This window comes from Anas acuta, chromosome 5 (assembly GCF_963932015.1).
Source record: "Anas acuta chromosome 5, bAnaAcu1.1, whole genome shotgun sequence".
NCBI lineage: Eukaryota > Metazoa > Chordata > Aves > Anseriformes > Anatidae > Anas > Anas acuta.
In genome coordinates, this window is record NC_088983.1 from 55,634,690 (window position 1) to 55,650,638 (window position 15,949).

General features: G+C 34.5%; 1 protein-coding gene across 7 annotated transcripts in view; it reads left to right on the plus strand.

The window, feature by feature from the left end:
- Positions 1–15,949, plus strand: part of LUZP2 (leucine zipper protein 2) — a 246,775-nt gene that overhangs the window by 40,672 nt on the left and 190,154 nt on the right. For 5 of the 7 annotated variants that reach the window (XM_068684972.1, XM_068684973.1, XM_068684966.1 and 2 more), the window contains one exon: positions 15,664–15,710. The exons of the other annotated variants lie outside the window; for them this stretch is intronic. The gene's annotated coding sequence lies outside the window, so the exon portion shown is untranslated. The remainder of the gene's footprint in view (positions 1–15,663; positions 15,711–15,949) is intronic. 7 annotated transcript variants of the gene reach the window in all.

The window sequence follows — 15,949 nt, forward strand, 5'->3', positions numbered from 1 at the left end:
ATGAATGTATTCAGATGAATTTATTGGAACAAAATTTTGGTTTCCCATCTACTTGAAGGAGAAGTGAAGCAGTAAGTTTCAGTCATGCTGGCAATATATGCAAGCACAAGATGAGGCTAGGTATTGTTTAAAAGTAACAACTGACATGCTGGAGAAGTATGCATACGTGAAGAATGGAGAAAGAGGAATAGGAGAGGGAAGGAGATAGTGGGTAGAGATAACGTGACATGGAAAACTTGATATGCTTTTAAAAGTAGAGAACGAGTAGAGATGAAGGACTTCGATAAGAATTGAGTAGTTATTTGTAGGTTTAAACTTCTAATTAGAAGAAAAAATATTAAAGGAGGGGGGTTGAAGGTGAGAGCTGGGTTTCTATTTCCAAAATGACTCCAAGATAACAAAAATGAAGTTATCTGTCCTAGTCAGAATCCAGATGGACACTATTAGAAGTTGATTATAGTGATTGCTATTTTTCTTTATGAATCACAAGCCATGAGTAATAGCTGTTATGTCACCTTTCCATGCAGGCATGCATAACACTCTTCCATATGCATACATTTTATTTCACCTATAGTCATATATAGGCACATACTGGAGAATTTTGGAGATACCAACTGTTCTTTCCAAAAAAAAATATCCCATTTCTTAGGGTTAATGGTCTTGTCTGCAACACTTCAAAGGGAAATGCAAGCTATGGAGTAGTTTAATAAACCTATAATATAACAGGTGAGGTTTTGTTTTTTCCATTTTTTTTTTTTTAATTTAAAGGATAGTTGCAGAGAATGTACATTAATCGTCAGTGATTGTTGTCGTTAGTTTCTGTTAGAATTCTAACTTGTTAAGATATTGCCTAATCATTTTTTGAATTAGCTGCAGAAGGTCAGGCTGTTCATAAAAGAACAGTCCTGACCCAAATAATTTGTCAATGATAGCTTTGCTTACCCATGCCATATGAGACTGAAATACAAAAGAAAACGTAGCTGTTTCACAGGACTTGAAGTAATGAAGATGGGGGGGGAGGATACAGAAATGATAGTGTACTGAAACTTAAGCATTTCATCAAAAACCCTGTGGTTCATATAGCCATGAAAGAAGCATACTGGTTGTTAGAATCCATGCTCCTTCAGGAAAAAAATGATATAGATAAGTAATTACCAAGGAAGTTGGAAGTTGTTGAAGTTGCTTTCCATGTAGTTTTGTCAACTCTACTTGATTTCTGTATGGGCGTTTAGAGAGAAGATGGATCTTTGTTAGTCTGAGATAAATTTAAAACATAGTTCTTCAACAAATTTGCTCATTTCCTCTATCATCTGTGTGCTTGATTAGCATATTACTTCTGCCTGCTTAGGTGTGCAACAGTGACTTAGTCAATGACAGTATTTAAATTTATGAAGACCCTGGCTCCCAGTAGCTTTTCCCCATTGGGTCTCACAGAAGGCAATGCAAGATTAACATTCACAGGCCCCTTTTGATCCTGTAAGAAAATGCAAATGAAGGACCAAGTAAATTGATGGGGGTAGTACAGACAAAAGCACTTTTTTTAATGCATAACCTTATGAATAGCTACCACAAGGTATTTTTGAGAGTAAGGCTAAACATTTGAAAACCAGAGATTCAAGTTTTCTATTGAGACTTGTTTTTCCCCTGCAATTTCTGTATGGGATTTGAGAATGAGTTGTCTGTTAATTTCAGTAGGTCGAGGTTCTTAAGAGTGCCTCCTGTTATTTTTAATTATTTACTTGGTTGAGAAAGATAAGACTCATGTTACTATTCTGCTGAAAAACACCCGTTGAGATCCTGGTGTTAATAATTTATTTAAAAAATAATCCCTACCTAAAATTATATTTAAAAAATCTTGATTAGACACTTGAAAGAGGAACAGTACTGAAATACTGATATGAAGGATGTTCACCTTTCCTGGGCACTTAATTGTTAAAAGAAATAAAGGCTAAGAGTTGCTGAAAGAAATGAATTTGAGTTTTTCAAATGAGATGTAAGATACTGTGCTTAACATAAACTTCAGTATAATTGGAGCAATCACTTCCTTGAAGGTGTCAAAACCGTATATGACAGATGAAGACTCTTAAACAAGCCCTCAAAGCCTTCTGTAGACTAGGGCTACAGATTTTCAGGGTTGGCATGAAGCCTGCTAGTTCATGGCACTAGTTCTGTAGAGTGAATAGGGTATTAAGTTGATGAAAAAAATAAGTAAAACACCAAAGTCTGTGTTCTGGAATTGTTTCTTTGTAATAAGTACTGTTCCAGCTACTGTACATGTATCCTTGAAATAAAATCATCTGCTGCTGCACACAGAAGGCTGACTACTTCCACAGCTTCAGGTATCCCCAGAAAACAAGTGGATGCACCTCAAACTGAACCCTGAGATCTAGGTCCAATATAAGGCAGCATGTTCTAGGTATAGTGCCCTTTTCTTCCTCTTAAGAATTCAAAAGTAGGATTTCTTGCAGGCATTAACTACTAGTTTGCTTCTTTATCTCTTTCACGTGCATATATTGGGGTTGTCTGCCTGGGTTTCTATCTAGCAGAACATAACTGTTTTTATAGATATTTGTATATGTTTTTCTTTTTTTTTTTTTCCCCCACCTTTTCTGCTTTATGTCAAATTAAATCTGTGGGAAAAACTTCCTGGGAAAGACTCTTCCAGCCCTCCTGCTTGCAGCAAGATGGTCACACATATAAGAAAGCCCCATCAACTGTAACCAAAGCTGTAGTTTGAATACCTTAAATATTTAACATGCCCTGCATTATGTTCTTGAACAACATGTAATTAATGATCAAACCAAATACAAGGTGTAATGGTCCTGTTTGTAATTCATGGCAAGGATCAAATTAGCATGTGAGTGTGTGAGTCTGCCTGAAAAAATAACGAACTCCTAGAAATAACCAATTAGATTGACTATAACTTTTAGATTAAGCATGGTGAATTAATAATAAAATTAAGCTAATAAAAGAAGGGTGCCTAGTTCAAAAAACAGTGAATGTCTTTCTCTGTAAACCTAAGTCATATTAACCTTGTAATTCGCATGCAATAAATTTCCTGATCTTTTGTCCCGGTATGTGGAAATGAGAAAACTATTTCATTTGCTCTTATAATCACTAGAATAACCCAGGAAAAATAGCTTTTCCCATTTCATCACTACTTAACATAGCTAGAGAATCAAAGCTATGGAAATGACAAGAGATGAATACATCCTGCTGTTCTCTTGTTGTATAGCTGGGATTCATGAATACAGATGTGACTTACACCACTGGATCTGTTATCTTGCGAAGCTAGAGATCCAGCACTGCTGCAAGTTACTGCAACTTCATGAAATCCTGATGTATGCTTCTATGAACAAGTCTATTAAACTCCAAAGTTGTGTTTTAATTTTCTGAGCGTTTCAGGATCTGAAAATTGCGTATGCTTAATAGTTTCTTTTGTGTTTTCAGGAAGGCATTTGCAAATCTTGATATGACAATTCATCCTGGAACTCAAGGGTGAAATTTTGTATAGTAGTCAGGTTGGGAATTTTTAGGTAGGGTCTAATATTGAGCAGGATCATTCTGAGAAGAAACACTGAACACGCAGAGACAAACTTTATTCATCCTCTTACTCTCTTAGTGCCTTACAGCTGATGTGGAGGATGTGGTCACAAGGGTTTGTCCTGTCCTGTCATTGAGAAGGACAAACGCAGCAGCCCTCATTCTGGTCCTTTAAACTAGGCTGGTGCTCTGCCTAAGCATTAGGAGGTGGTCATTTTCACCTTCTTCACGTGCCCTGGACCATTCTGCACATTGCTCATGATCCACGTATCACTCTACAAAAGTAGTTATCTCAAAGTCCTAAAAAGCTTTTGGTAAAATCACTCTAACTGGCTTTAGGGAGGAGAGAGACTTGACTTGATATGAATGGTAGGTTACTTTCCTAGATCAAAACCAAGGAAATTGGAAAAAAAGACTATAAATTGTTGCTTACAGCATGGGAAAATTATTTTCGAATAGAACTTGGAGCACAAAGAAAAACTTACTAATAATTTAGGAAGGAACATTAATGGGCATTGACAATAGATCCATTGGAAAGAATGGGAAACCCAATGTGGAAAAACTCATCAGAAACAAGTAACTGGCAGATTTAGGGTAGATAAATTTAAGAAAAAGATTCTACAATAGAGTTATGTAGACTCATAATTGCTACAACAAAATTCCTGCAGGAAAAGTATTTCATTGTTCTTTTAAGAGAACAGCAAACACCTCAGCTGCTCAACGCTCCTTCCCTCCTTTCCACTCCAGCCCCCCCCAAAAAGGAAAACCAAACAAAAACACACAAAAAAAATAAGCCTACTGAAATCATTAAAACTACTTTACAAGAATTATAATGGGAGTACACCTATGTAAAGAAGCATCATAGCATAAGAATAGTAGACCAGATAAACTGAAAAATAATTAATTTAACAAGGATGGGGCTTAATACTCATTTAATAATTTTCTTATATAAATTCTTTTAAGGGAACTGATTTGTGCAGAATATGAGATGGTAAGGAGTTAACTAAAATGATTTGTGTATGAATGTGGCTCTTAGAATAGGCTAAGAGAAATAAAAAAAAGTTTTAAAGTTTGTTTTTTTTTAGACATACGTGTAAACTGTAATCCTCAGAAAGGAAATTAACTATTAACTGAAGTTAACCTGCATGTAGGAATCCTGAATAGCAGTTATCAAATTACTCCTATGAAATGCCAAAAAAAAAAATAATACAAAAATTGTTTTTGTAAAAACTGGTATAATGTTTTTTCTATTTTGTAGCTTTGAGAATATATGCAAAAACAAAGCTCTGAAGCATATCACCTTGGTTCATTTTTGAGACTAAGTACATTTCTAACTGTATGCTGTAATATCTATTTTTTTAAATCCTGTTACAGTTTTCAGGCTTGCAAAGACCACATTTCTGTTAACCTGATAGTATAATTACATGAAAAATGTCTGTCAATTATTCAGATGATTTACAATTATTCACTACTTACAATGAGTTTTTTATGCAGCTGACTAGAGACCTATGTGTCTTCCAAGGAAGTTATGAAGCAGTGTTTATTCATCACCACCTGCTGATTTGAGAGCAGCAAGACTCACAAATATAGCTGCTACATGGCTGAAGAATATGAATGCCCAAAAAGGAGAATGGCTAAAGAAAGGCAAATATATGTGCATATATTTATGTATATTGTATATGTATATATTTGTGTATATATATAATATACACAAATACGTATATGTTTGTGTGTGTGTGTATATATATATATACACGTTACATACACAGTATATCATCAGTAACATGCTAATTGGATTTGAAAGGTATATTGCCAGGCTGTACAAAAACTATAAGCAGTATCACCTTGTATGAAATTCAAATAAAATTCTGTTTTTTCAACCTATATTTCTATACAGATCTTACTAACTGAAGACAAAAAGTGCTACAATTTTGGCTGTTTAGTTTGAAAATGTTTGTTTTCAGATGACGGGTCTCCTCCACAGCTTTATGGACTTTTTTTCATCTTATTTCTTTCTCCCAAGTTTTTTGTTATCTATCCCCCAACAAGTAACTTTTAATTTTTCAAAAAGATATTACTCTTATTATTACCAAGAGAGACTGGTCATTCTTCATGAGTCTGATATATGGCATAATCCTACCAGTTGCGTAGTGTACTTACTCAGCCTTGTCTGCTTCTAGCAAGAGCTGTACTGCAAGGCAGCCTGAGTACTTGAAATCCAGCAAGGTATTACTCTGTCTAAGATGGAAAATAGATTTTTAAAAATTATAAACTCAAACAAAATGGATGAGTGGTTTCAGAAAGCTGGATGAAAGTATTAGGGATATCAAACCTAAACTCCAAAGGGTTGTACTCTAAGCCATATTTATCTGCATATGTTCTTCGCTAAGTTCTAGATCACTCATAATTATATGGAGATTTCCAAGTTTCACAAAGTCTAACAGCTCAGGAGATCAAATAGCTCCCAATGGAGCTTAGTTTATTTTATGTATACATTGGTATATTTTTCTTGTTTCCTCAAAAAAAGAAAAAAAAAAGTACAAATGTCCAATTTTATTGGAGTGGAATTAAATACCTCTATAAGTTAAAATAGCACTAAGATAAGGATTCAGTTGTTTTGTTTTTAGGGTATTGTAATTACTCCTAGTATGAGTAATTTAAATAGTTGAAGTAGAACGAGTGTTTTGTCTCCAGTTAAATTAAATCCACCACAGTTACCTAAGCTATCTAATCTTATCTTGCTTCAGAATATTTCTGCAATCAGGTTCAGTCAAGCTGCCTGAAATTATGGCTGTAAAGGTTTGAGCAAGGATGGGGAGAAACAGTAACGTGTTACTGAATGTGTAATAATAATGTGGTATAATCTCTTAACTGTAGAAATGTGGTTTTAAGACTCTTGTATTGAGTACTGTTGAAGATTCTGCAGTAGGCTGAGTGGTTTATTTTGTGGAAGGATGCCAAGGGCAAGAAGTTGAAGAAATATTAAAAAGTTTAAAGGTTAGTGTAGGGATATTAGAAAGATTTTGGTAAAGGAAGGGATCTTCCCTAGATGATGACAAACACAAAATGGGAAGTCTACTTCCCTAAGTCCTGTAAGTTATGTTTCTTCATCATGTAGTCTGCTATCACATTAACCTTTTGATGGGCTTCATGTGGTTGCTTACAGTGCTCTGACAGATTGTGTAATTAAAGATAATTGTATGCCTGGTTTGTAACCTGGAAAACCTATTCTTTCTGTTAAAATCTGACAGAATGAAGCCCAAATTAAAAAAACTACAGTAGCAGAGTCTTGAACCATCTAACAGTAAAGGTCATTTAGTATGAAAATATAAAGATCAAAGAAAATACATGAAAGCTTAATATGGAATAAGTTATCAATTTTTCAACAGAAACGAGTAAACTGAAGGAAACTATGAAGTATTAACTTGTGTATTGCAGATACACAGTACTTTCTGAAGTTATTCCTACTGTTTATACAACTTTTCATTGTCACTTCTTTAAAAAGAGTTTTGCACATGAATCTTCACTAGCTAAAGAAAGGTGATTAACTCAAAGATTGTATTAAAAAATCAAACAATGATTGTTTGATTGGCAACCTAGATGCGTTCCTTTTCAAACTAGCAGATTTGCAACAATTGTGGTGCTTAATTTTAAGGCTATAGTAATATGATATTTCATACTTATCCTCCAAGGGTCTCGGCCCACGAATGCTTTAACTGTGGTTTTTAAAAACAACAAAAAAAACTTCTGTTATACCTATCATCATAGACAAGTACAAGCCTGAAGAGCAAGCAGCAATGTGTCTAAATTGATTTGTAGATAATGTGTTGTCCTATTTAGAGAACAACAACAAAGCCATTTACCTGTTATTGTTTTTTCTCTTTTCCTTAATTTAATTTTCCTATTTAAGTCATCGACTATAGGTCAATCTTCTGCTGGGTACCTTGGCTACAAGAAATAGTCAAGATAGTCTCTTAGTCACTTATTTAAAAATATGAAATGATATGCTGCTTTAAGTGCAGAGGGGTTTGTCTTTTGAGAGACTCAATATACAACCTTGTAAAGATAGACCTAGAACTACCAGGAAAATGCTTTGGATTTGGTGGTGTATGATTTCAGTTAAGTTAATATTGAAAATTGAATAAATTAACAAATTTAGGTGAAAATATAGGAGAAGATAGTTCTAAATACATGATTTCATAGTTGTATCTCACATTTAATGTGTGCAGAAGCTGAAATGTGTCTTGAAGCAGAACTTTAGGAAGCTCACTATCAGTGGGCTGAGGAAGGTATTACCATCTACGAGGTACTGTATGAATGTGCTCAGCCCTCATGTCAGACAGAGGGAGCTTAAACAATTCAAGTGGAGGGTAGTGTTCTGAATCATGGTAGATACTGTAGGTCAATGTATTGTTTTACTCAGCTTAGGCCAGAATGAAGACTTGCTTTTCCTAGTGAATTACACTGTGAAGTGCTTTTCCTGCAGGTCTTTATTGAAATGCAAGTGTGGGCCACATCAGCCTACCTCATGCAGAGTTCAGAAAAATGACTTTTCCACAGAACCTACTGTGGTTAAAAAACGGAATTGGAAAACTGCATAGTTACACAGATAGAAACCATTTTGCACGCTGTTCTTCAATGTCGACCTTTGCATGAGCTCATTGTGACCCAGTTTTGCTATGACAAAAAAAAAATCATATCCCTTCTCCAACCTTCTAACCAGGGGTAATAAAACTGGAATAGTTGTTAGACAGGTAGGCTGTTGCAAGAATCGATGTTCCTTGAAAGAAAACAATGATCCACCCAGCAATAAGGTGACTGTTTGCAGCTTTTCTTTTGTATCTGTGCCCAGATACAGTCCCTTGTATCATTATTGGTTTCTCCAGTGTAGCTTTTCATCTTAATGCTGGTCTATTTTCCTTTTACTTTCACTAATAGAAAACCAGGCTAGGGAGGAAAGATGAGAGTAGACAGGGGATCTGTTGGGTTGATAGGTGTTGTGTGCTTGTGTTACTCTTAAGGGATTCACATGTGAATATTTTTTTCAGATTTTAGGCCAAATATCTGTAAGGACAGTGCATGAATGAGTGCTCACTTTTAATGATGAATGGAAGTAATAAAGCAAAAATTTTTTCCTGTAAATAGAAAATTAACCTATCCTGAAGAAAATAACAGAATTGTCTATATATCTATCTAGTTGGTTACACAGCGTTTAGTGTTGCAGTCATTTTAACAACCATTTAAGCATGGGAATTTCAATAAGATTTTGGAGATATCTGAACTCTGTCTTGAGGTATCTTGCCTACACCCCTTGTTTAAACTTTTCCAAAATAACCATGCATAAGATGGTTTTCCACACTTGGTGAGTGCATTTCCTTTCTGCCCTGCAGCAATATCAACGTGGAAGAAGGGGGCTCACTTGCCTTTTTCACTATGTTCCTCCATATCAGTCTTTTAGATTTTTCAGTTTTCTTAAAAACAGGCTTATTGAAATTTAGTAATTTCAAAATTACTACTTTGCAGGTTTAATAGCTTTTGTATTTATTTGAACATAATTTTACATCCTGATTCATCTAAACAAAGTGTGGACTATGTTTTGGGAGCATTTTTGAACTTCTTACCTTATCACAGTAGTTGCAAGGTGAGCTAGAGAAACAGCTTAAGGATTGCAGCTCTATCTTCCCGACTGAGCCAAAATATATTAATTAAATCAAAGTCTAATTGATAATAGACATCTCGGATGACATATGGTACGTCCTAGGCTTGACCAGGTTCTTAACAATGATAAAATGGTGCATTTTATGACATGTAGAATTGACATGAAAAAGTAAGCAGAAAAAGTAATCACAGATGCCACAGCTCTGAAATTTAGTTTTTGTTGGTTTGTACTGTTTAAAGATGAAGAAATTGTTGTAAGGTAATTAAGTAGAAATACTATGACTTTGGTTTTGATTTGAAAGTCAGGAATGCTGGAGTAAATGAAGAAAGCTCTTGAGCATTATTTTCTCTCTCTCTCTTTTTCTTTTTATTTTTTTATTTTTTTAAATTTGAGGCATTGCGTTAGTTAGTTCTATTGTGGCTCCTACAATGAACCTTTTGAGTATAAACGTTTTGCAGAATGGCAAATGATGACAGGAACTGTGAAACCTAAGCAGCACAAATGGATTACTGTCATTCCGTAATTCATGACTAAGTTAAGGCATTTTTTAAATCTATCTCAGGTGAAAACTATTGAGAATCGTGAAGGTATCAGGACTTCTATTTTCCTAGCCTTTCAAAAACTATTTAATCACTTTAATAATTAACTATTTTCTTTTTGGTGACTACTTTAAGGTCTATTGCAATATCTGTGTAGGACTGCATCATGCTCTTGATGAAATATAACAGGAAAAACAGGGTATCATCTATCAACTTTCTAGGCTCACTGAAGGCTCACTGAAGACATGGAAATATGTTAACCTCTTTTATCAACCTGATTAATTCAATTAAACATTTGCATTCATTGAGTTATTTATTTATTTATTTATTTATTTTTGGGGGGAGATGTTGATTGACTATCAAGTTTATATCCAGTATCATTCTCCAGATTGTCAGGACTTCATTTTTGTTTTTAACTTAGGCACATTTACTCATACACTGCCATCAATGGGATTGCAGCTTGATAGCTGATTCTTCTTTCATACAGATTAAGGGGTTGTAAACCAGAATTAGACTCAAAGCTTTGTAACTTAGTACTGTATTAAAAAGCCAAAATAAAAGCCAAACAAACCCTTATCGATATCTAATCAGATGTGAACAGTAACACTCATGAAAGAATTGAAGTCCCAAGTTACTTTTGGTTGCTTTAAGTAAAATGTTATTTTTATTTTTATTTTTTGGGGGAAGGGAGGGGCTTAAGTAAATGTTTTTCAGCAGTATTTTTTATTTTTTTCTTCGGAAAATGTGAACTAAATAAAAAGCTTTCTAAAATAATTTTTAGACGACTTATTCTCTTCCCCCCACGCCCACATCTTTTTTTTTTTTTTTGATGGCATTGAATAATTCAGTGGAAAATTACTATATGGTCTCAATAATGCTAATTGAAATTAAAAGGTAGTGACACTGTAATTAATCTAGTGTTCAACTTCTTTTTGTACTAGTGCTTTTAAAATATGCCTGGTATTTTTAAGTAGATGTCTAATTCTATATACCTACTGGTTTTAATTTGAAACTATAGATGAGTAAAGAAAAAGAATTCCTCTGTTATGAAACCTTTTAGGTCAGATTCCGAGAAAACAGTGATTTAGCTGAATTCAGTAGAACCGTTAAGGTTTTCATGAGCTCAGTATCTTTCTTCTGAGCTTGTATTTTCATTGTTTTTTTTTCAGTTTTCACTGTAGATAGGATCACAGATGGCTACAGAGAAGTACAGATGCTGTTTTCCTACTGTGGTTTCCAGTACTGCACAGGGAGGCAAATGCAATGACTTAATATCTGATTCTTTTCAGGTAGATCGAACAAAAATGTCCCTGTCATACTCGTTTGGTCTGCTTGACTGATTCTTTGTGCTGTTCATTGCCATACATTTGTATGGATTGTGTAAGCTTTAGATGATGAATGATATGTACATAAAATGTATGTACAATTAGTACAACAAATATATTGAATAATGTGGTAGTCTGATATGACCGCTTCAGACGGCTTTTACTTTGTGTTGAAAAGATGGTGCAATTGTTCTGTTATAATGCAGAAACCTGCAAGAGTTTTTAACTATGCAATTATAACATAATATTAGTGTGACAATCTCACTGTTGATGTAATGCAGCAATTTTCTCTGAGTTCCCATTAATTCTGTATTTATGACATATTGATATTATCTTGATAATATAATTCTAATGCATGTCGTATCTAATAAAATTTGATTTAGAGCTGCACTTTTGTTGGCTTTTCAAGAACTATTTATTTCATAGGGTATAACAGAAAACAGTTGGAAATGTTAAGAATTTCTCTTTACTTTCCCAAGGAAATTCAGTTACGTGCTAGAGCCTTACACTACTGCTTTATTGAGAAAAGTTATGCAGACTTGTTAAGGAGAGGGTATGGAAAGGTGCATATGTATGTCGCTGGTACAAATGAGATCATGCACTATGTTCTAGTATAACTCTGAAGATAACATGGAATGTTGTCCTCTGCTCACAGTCTCTTACAGTATCCTCTATTTAGTCATAAAAGTGCTGCAACTACCTGTATATTATGAAACAACAAAGGAAAGCAAGCAAAATATAGAACAAACTGGAAAACTTATTTATGAGCATCATAAATAGCTATAACAGTTGCAGGTTGACACAATAAAGGTACTGTTTATGCATTTTTTCCTACACCAACAGTAATTATACTGCACATTATCTAAATTTCCAGTTATACTTTTTGTTAAGACTGCTCATGATTGTATGTAGCACAAAGTCATAAATATTTTGTGTAACATGGGATTCTTATTGAGAAGCTTATCAGTCTTAGCTTCTCTGTGATTCCCTCTCCCCTGCCCCCAAAATGACTCAAGTTATTTCACACCATCAGTTCCTAAAAGATCAACGGTGATCTAATAATATATTAATTTATCAAAAATGCTTACGTACTCTGGTCATATGAGTCTCAGTAGCATGGATATCAACTTTCATACTTGGATCATTGGGATATTTGTCAAGTCCAACACTGAAATAGCCTATTGACTTAGTTGTAAGAAGTTTCTTGGCTCACGTTCAATCTCATTAGAACCGTAGAAGGCCAAATGCTTTACAATAATTGGATTTAATTTATTTCTCAACATTTTTTTTTTTTTATTGATAACTGGTGGTGAGTTAGGATTCAAATACAGTACTGGGAGAGGGAATCTCTCCTACATGTAAGTATGGGTGCCCGCCAGCCTTTAATGTTGTAAATTGAGGAGGGAAACAGCAAGCACATTTTAAATGACTAAAAATATTTTGAAGAAAAATATTGGTTTAGCTTTTATAGTGTTCTTTATTCAGTGCCTTAATTTCTGAGAGAAAGCTTTGTGATGCTGTAATTAATTGATGATAAACTACTTGATGCTCTACTGAATTGATGGTAAGTATGATATATTCAGCTTAAGAATTCTTAAAAACAAACAAACAACACTTTCTTACATTGTTAAAACTGTTCTGTTCTCAGACAAGGTCAGCCATACCTAATGTACCAAAGAAGCATTAGAGAAGTACTCTTGAACTCAGACTTGAAAAATAATAATAAATACATAAATAAAATATCAAGTTTTTACAGCAAATTTTAACATGCTTCTGACATACATGTATGTTGAACCTTATACCCAGAGTTAGTCCATCCATTATGGAAGAAGTAGGAATGATTCCTGACCTCTTCAGGGCTACTCAAATGTGACTGAAACTTGTTATCCTTGGCTTATTTTGCTGAAAATGCTATTAAACTATTGTTGCCCAGCCTTTTCAGCTTTTAACCCAATTAGTCTCAGAAATGAAAAAAAAAAACAAAAAAAAAAAAAACAAAGAAACACCTTTTTTTTGAGAATTGATTTTAATTTTCTCTGGGAGGATTACCAGTAGCTTTTGTTTTACAGAAGTCAGACTTAAGCAACTTAACGTTATGTATTAAGCAAGGGATTATTTCAGATTTAAACAATAAATAGTTTTTTAACTGCTTGTGTGTGGATTGTCGTATTGCCTTTGTATGCACGTATTCTTTCTACCTTCGGCATGTAATGCATGTTGACTTCAACTGCATTCAATTTTGGTATGAGATGGCAGATTTGCCCCAAGGTATCTAGTGGATATAAGCAAACCTGATCCCTGAGACGCTGAAAAAAAAAAAAGCTCTAAACTGCTGCCTTGAAACACTGTTTCTGAAGATGTCTTAACTCATTTTTTTTCTGACATTGGTTAACCTGGTAGCTTTTGTGATTTAGATTTCAACTAGTCTAGTAATAAAATGAGAAGACTTTGTGAAACCTTGGATTTGATGTGCTTGATAACATGTTGTCTGAATAACACAAGTGACAGCATCTCCATGTTAGAGGCATAACCTGTTTCAGATATGTGAGGGGCTGTTATATTTATAACAGCTTCTGCTTCACAGGCTTACAAATGAAAAAAAAAAAAAAAAAAAGAACCTAAGAACCTTTTAGGTTTTCTTAATACTAAATAGTGCACTGCAGGTTATTTGTAGATGTTGAGGGCTCATCTAGTACTTGTAGAATTTAGGCATCAAGAAGTAAAGAAGACTGGATTTTCCTAGTGCTGTTTTCTTTCGACTCCTCCATTCTCTCTAGCACATGCGAACTGTGAATTTATAGTGAAGTGATTCAGCACTGCTGACTCAATGGTCAAGAAAGAGAAGTCCAGAAATTCCTTACTAAGTTGGCTTTGCTCTTGTTTCCTGCTTCCTAAAATCCTAGAACTTTTGGCCATCAGTAGTGGTTGGATCAAGTCTTGCTGTCACTGCCAGAATTACTGCAGTTGTAATATTACATAAAATGTTGTGTAATAAAGCTAGGCAGCTAAGGTATGTTAAGTATTTAATATATAATCAGTGCTGTTTTGGACAGTGGAAAAGGAAATAGAGGTTTAAACGAATTAAATCACTTTTTTCAATAATCACATGCCTGTGAAATTGCTCGTTTCTCTGCATTTCAACTGCAGACCTCAGTGGGCTGCATGGATTTGCTAAAGGTCCATGGGATAACTTGAGTTGAAAATCTAACCTGCTCAAAGCAAGGGTAATTATTAAGTTAAATGTATTTTTTTTTATTATTTTAATGAGCTTCTGAATTGACTGGTTCTTAGCTACCAGCGAGGAGCTACCTTGAAAGTATTTTAGAAGTTTAAATGACCTTCAAAAAAACTTGGCAGCAGCCATTTCTGAACTTTGAAATTTAAGCTGTTATTCCAACACTGATAGGGCATTTTTCTTTTTTGGTACTAAAGTTAGGCACACTTCTTGGGCAGTTGCATCTTTCTTTTAGCTGAATACAAATGAAGTATCAATGAATTCTGAGTTCATATTTCCAACTTTGTATTTTTTTTTTTTTTATAGGATGGTATTTAAGCTTCTTACTGGAAAATTAGTTTTAATACTTAGAAAAAAATAAAAGAAATGAGATGAGATGACATCAGGCTTCCTCTAAAGATGCTTGTGCAAGTCCAATGAGTTAGCTGTGATTCTGAATACTTACTATTCCATGTGTGTGCTTGTAAGAGTATTAATAAATATCCTGTCTCACCTGAAACATACTTTTACATGTAAATGAAGGTGGTTTTAAAGAAGAAACTGGTAGAAACTCACCCATGTTTTACCTACTTTTGTCACTCATGTGCCTTCCTTTCCCATGCAGACAAGTCATTCAGAATGAGGGGATTCCTACAATATTTGTAGAAGCACGTGTTGAAATTTTATCTGTGAATTAGTCACTACAAACCTATTATTTCACAAAGTCATTTTTGCTAATGTGTCAGGTCTCAGTCACAAGAGCATTAATACAATTAAAGTATGCAGTTGATGCAGCTGCTTGTGTTTGTGCAAGTTGATATGAAATACTGGGCCCAAGTACTTTCCAATATTTCACCTAAGACTTATGTTTTGCCTTACTGTTTTGGTAAGAACATTTTGCTCTTCAGCATCTTAACACATGTGCTGTGAGTTCAGTTAAATCAAGGAGTACTTCCAAAGGCAGAAACTCAGTCTACTAGGTAAGGGAAGAATGAAAATGTGGAGTCAGGAAAAATAGAAGAAAAAGTTGTAAAATGAATGCTGAACCTATTTTTGAAGCTGTAGTGAAATACTTCTTGTGGGGAGAGAAATGTGAATCCAATCTGAAGACGGAAGGCTGGAGAGCTTTCCTACCCCTCCCTAGGTGTGAAGTAGTTGTTCAGATCTTGGTAGTTGAGTAACCACAACAGAGAACTTCTGGCTTACTTTGTAAGAAAGAAAGATTAAGTAGGACTTAGTTCCCATCACCTGCTTTTTAAAACTTTATAGTTCTCTTTCCTAACTAGCACTTTGTATAATAAGATTGTCTTATTACTATTTATTATTATTCAAGTATTTTAGATTGGTTTGCATTTACTGGCTCCTACTCTTCCATCTTTACAGGAAGACTAGTTCTTACAAGCAAGATTCTGGATCACTTATCTACAAAGGTCAGTGGTCCTAAGATATTTTTCAAAAATATGTAAAATGTACCTGATTTAGGAACTACTAACACAAGGGGCAGAGAGAGACAAACTCCCATTGGTGATGTTAACCAACCTTTTAACAAGGCTGTGCATGTGGCAGTGTAACAGGAGACAGTTACTTTCTCAGTCATCAGCAAAGAAGAGAAACTGGTTTCTGTAGGTCTTGCCCCGTCTGCTCCTGCTTAGCAAGCTTTACCATCTCA